The sequence below is a fragment of the Lacerta agilis genome, chromosome 9 (genome assembly GCF_009819535.1).
Source record: "Lacerta agilis isolate rLacAgi1 chromosome 9, rLacAgi1.pri, whole genome shotgun sequence".
Taxonomy (NCBI): Eukaryota; Metazoa; Chordata; class Lepidosauria; order Squamata; family Lacertidae; genus Lacerta; species Lacerta agilis.
The window spans coordinates 73,771,216-73,775,520 of record NC_046320.1 but is presented as its reverse complement, the minus strand read 5'-3'; positions in this window follow the sequence as shown (position 1 = coordinate 73,775,520).

Here is a 4,305-nt window from a genome sequence, read left to right as displayed (position 1 = left end):
GGCAATCTGTTTAATGAGCATTCACCCTGATTTGCTTGTGGCGAGATTCGAAGGTGTGCCGCTGCAAGTTATTGTCCCACACCTTCCAGTACATTTTCTTGTTACTTCCCATATTTTAAAAGCCGCTTAATAATAATAATAATAATAATAATAATAATAATAATAATAATAATATTTATACCCTGCCCATCTGGCTGGGTTTTCCCATCCACTCTGGGTGGCCCCCAACAGAATAAAAAACACAATAAAACTGCCTGGTTCCCTGTAACCTCACTTCCCACAGTGAGGGAACTGCCAGAAGGCCCTCAGCACTGGACCTCAGTGTCTGGGCAGAACAATGGGGGTGAAGACACTCCTTCAGGTATACTGGGCTGAGGCCGTTTAGGGCTTTAAAGGTCAGCACCAACATTTTGAATTGTGCTCGGAAATGTACTGGGAGCCAGTGTATTTATTTCAGGATGTTTTGGGGAAGTGGGTTTGTTCTGCAATAACTCCCAGTCAACTATAATTGCACAACCTGAATTTGCTGGGATGCGACAGAATCAAACTCAGAAAACATTGACTGCCTTGAAGCGCCCATGGTCACCACAAGGAGGCAGCACCATTGCACGGCTGGCTCCCAAGGCCTCCCATGTGTCCTTGACCTTCTATGCATCAGCTTTGTTTGCTTTGGCCTTATCTGCTGTTTGTCAACCTGAGCTCAGGTCACTCTTTGAATCAGAAAAGTCGGGTAGAAGTGCCTGCTGGCTTCAGGCACCCGGCCCATTGGTAGACTCATCCTGCGTTACAAAAACGTCTGCAAACGAGACATGGCGGCTGAGCACATCAACCCCGCCATGTGGGAATCCCTTGCAGTGCCTGCAAACAGTCAAGTTGTGCATCCACAGTAGTGACCAGAGGAGGAATGGCCGCTGGGAGGAGCGAGGAGAGAAGAGACGCCCTGGCGCATCTGCAGCAGCACAACCGGGCGCCCTCACCAGCCCCAGCTGCAACAACACATGTCTCTCCCACATTGGTCTCTACAGCCACAGCAGGCGCTGCAACCTCCCAGCAGTTTGACTTCACCCCTGAAGGAGCTCCTCTCCTTTGCCTCTTGTAGATTTCAACGGAAGCCAACAACATGCATACAATGCAATCCCACCCAATCCCCATCTCCAGCCCTCTGCGGCATCGCAGCAGAGTCCCTCGCCTTACCACGATGGCATCAGGACAATGTTGGTTGGTCTACAAAAGCCAGATGGATTCCAGAATTTCGGGGAGGGGGGGGGAGACACACACCAGCCGGTCTTCTTGACCCCCTGCTGCTGGCCTAGCTGAAAGACAGCCGAGTTGGAGCTGCAGGTGGGGAGAATGTTGCTGCTGTTGAACCCAGGGCCTGCTTGGGGTCTTCCTTTCGGGGCACCTAGCTGGCCGCTGAGAGAAGAGGTTGCTGGACTAGACAAGCCATTGGCAAGGTAGGTCTGATGTCTTTATGATCTAAAGTTAGGAGTAAGCAAGCTTCCTAATGGTACTAAAAGGACTTCTGTTGGCTGCTGTGGACGAGCCCCCCCCCCCCTTTGGCCTCATACAACTGCAGGGCTCTTCGTAAGACAGGGCTTCCCAAACTTGGGTCTCCAGCTGTTTTTGGACTACAATTCCCATCATGCCTAGCTAGCAGGGCCAGTGGTCAGGGATGATGGGAACTGTAGTGCAAAAAAAGCTGGAGACCCAAGCTTGGGAAACCCTGACTTAAGTTATTTCCTTAAACATGACCGAGTCGAGAGGTAGACAACCCAGCACAATCTCATACACACCAGTTTATAGTAAGCCAAGGGATGATTTTATTAAGGAAGACGGGATGAGAAGAGATGAGATGAGAAGAGAGAAGGAATGACTGGGTTACACGACCCAGAAAACCGAAAGACATTTGGAAAATGTAGCATCTATATTGACGGCCAGTAGTATCTTGCCAACCGACTGAGCTCAGAGTAGTCTCACCCGTGACAATGACCCTGAACGTCCAGCACGGCTCTGGACATGTGGCCAAGGGAGGTCCTTCTCAGTTGCTCGTGACCACAAGGCAGAGTGAGAGAGGCAGTGACGGCTGCTGGTTTCCTGGACATAAACAACCATCTGACTGTGTTTGCTAGTCAAAGAGGTCTTTGACCGGCAAACACAGTCGGGCATCCCTCTTAAAGCATTAAACAGGCAATTTGCACAGCTAACGTGGTCAGCCTGAAATGCAACATGTTCCTCAGGAAAAGCCCAAATAAGCGTTGCAGCTGGCGGAAGCAGGCGTGAAATCGGTAGCAATACTGAACCAATGAATGCTGAACGCAAAACGAAGTCGTGGGGGGCCAAACGCCGTCGTTCTCTCAGTAAGGTGGGCAAGCTGCCTCCGGGATCTACAGGAGTCAATGCGCTTCTATACGTGGCCACCCCTCCGGTGGAACGCCCTCCCTTCGGATCTCAAGGAAATAAACAACTATCTGACTTCTAGAAGACATCTGAAGGCAGGCCTGTCATACTCCTTTCCCAATTTTGAACCAATCAGTTCAAAATTGTACATACAGTTCTAACTGTAACTTCTTGTCCCACATAGAGATTTCTCAGGAGATAGATAAGGTAATCAGGCACTCCCATTTCTTTAAAAACTTGCCATAGTTTGCTGTGGTTGACACAGTCAAATGCTTTTGCGTAGTCAATGACGCAGAAGTAGATGTTTTTCTGGAACTCTCTAGCTTTCTCCATAATCCAGCGCATGTTTGCAATTTGGTCTCTGGTTCCTCTGCCCCTTCGAAATCCAGCTTGGACTTCTGGGAGTTCTCGGTCCACATACTGCTTAAGCCTGCCTTGTAGAATTTTAAGCATAACCTTGCTAGTGTGTGAAATGAGTGCAATTGTGCGGTAGTTGGAGCATTCTTTTGCACTGCCCTTCTTTGGGATTGGGATGTAGACTGATCTTCTCCAATCCTCTGGCCATTGCTGAGTTTTCCAAACTTGCTGGCATATTGAGTGTAGCACCTTAACAGCACCATCTTTTAGGATTTTAAATAGTTCAGCTGGAATATCATCACTTCCACTGGCCTTGTTGTTAGCAAGGCTTTCTAAGGCCCATTTGACTTCACTCTCCAGGATGTCTGGCTCAAGGTCAGCAACCACATTACCTGGGGTGTATGAGACCTCCATATGTTTCTGGTATATTTGCTCTGTGTATTCTAATAATAATAATAATAATAATAATAATAATAATAATATTTTATTCATACCCCGCCCTTCCCCACCAAACCGGTGTGACAATCACCCAAACTTAGGAATGGCATAGAAGGAGTTAAAAGGATTAACCAGTAAGAACCTTAGAGGAGGGTGAAAGGTTGTTTTCTGCTGCTCCAGAGAAGCGGACACGGGGCAATGGATTCAAACTACAAGAAAGAAGATTCCACCTAAACATTAGGAAGAACTTCCTGACAGTAAGAGCTGTTGGACAGTGGAATTTGCTGCCAAGGAGTGTGGTGGAGTCTCCTTCTTTGGAGGTCTTTAAGCAGAGGCTTGACAGCCATCTGTCAGGAATGCTTTGATGGTGTTTCCTGCTTGGCAGGGGGTTGGACTGGATGGCCCTTGGGGTCTCTTCCAACTCTATGATTCTATGATTAAGAGGGGCGGAGTTAAGTGGGCTATATAAACCCCTCCCGGTGAAGGAAGAGGGTCTTGGGGCTTGTTGTGGGTATTGAGAGGCTGGAAGGAGGGTGGCAAGGGAAGGAGTAGGAACAAGGGCGGGAGAAATTGTTGGGCCCTGTTGTTAACAAGAACACAACCAAGAAAGAACTGTTTATCCAGAAACCACATGCTTATGTACTAAACTTCAATAAGAACAGTTTGTTCCAACATTCTCCTTGTTTGAACTGAGTGAAGTAAATACCAGACAGACTGATTGGTGGTAGTGGTGAATTAACAAAGTGGTGAGCGCAGGTATCAACGGACCGTTAAACGTCTGGGGGTCCTGTGCAGGTTGAGCGAACCGCCACAACCGGGCTCAGGGCAGCTAACACCAATGAAATCACAACAAAAACATAAAACAATTCATTAAAATATAGATTAAAATACAATTTAAATTTAATTTAGACTGCAGCCTCATTTTTAAGTAGCCCACCAATAACACCAAAATAATGAAACATCAGGGTTAAACTGAAACCAACCCAAAGTCCGGGTGGAACAGCTCCATCTTGCAGGCCCTATGGAAAGATGCCAAATCCCGCAGGGCCCTGGTCTCTTGTGACAGACTGTTCCACCAAGTCGGGGCCAGTACTGAGAAGGCCCTGGCCCTAG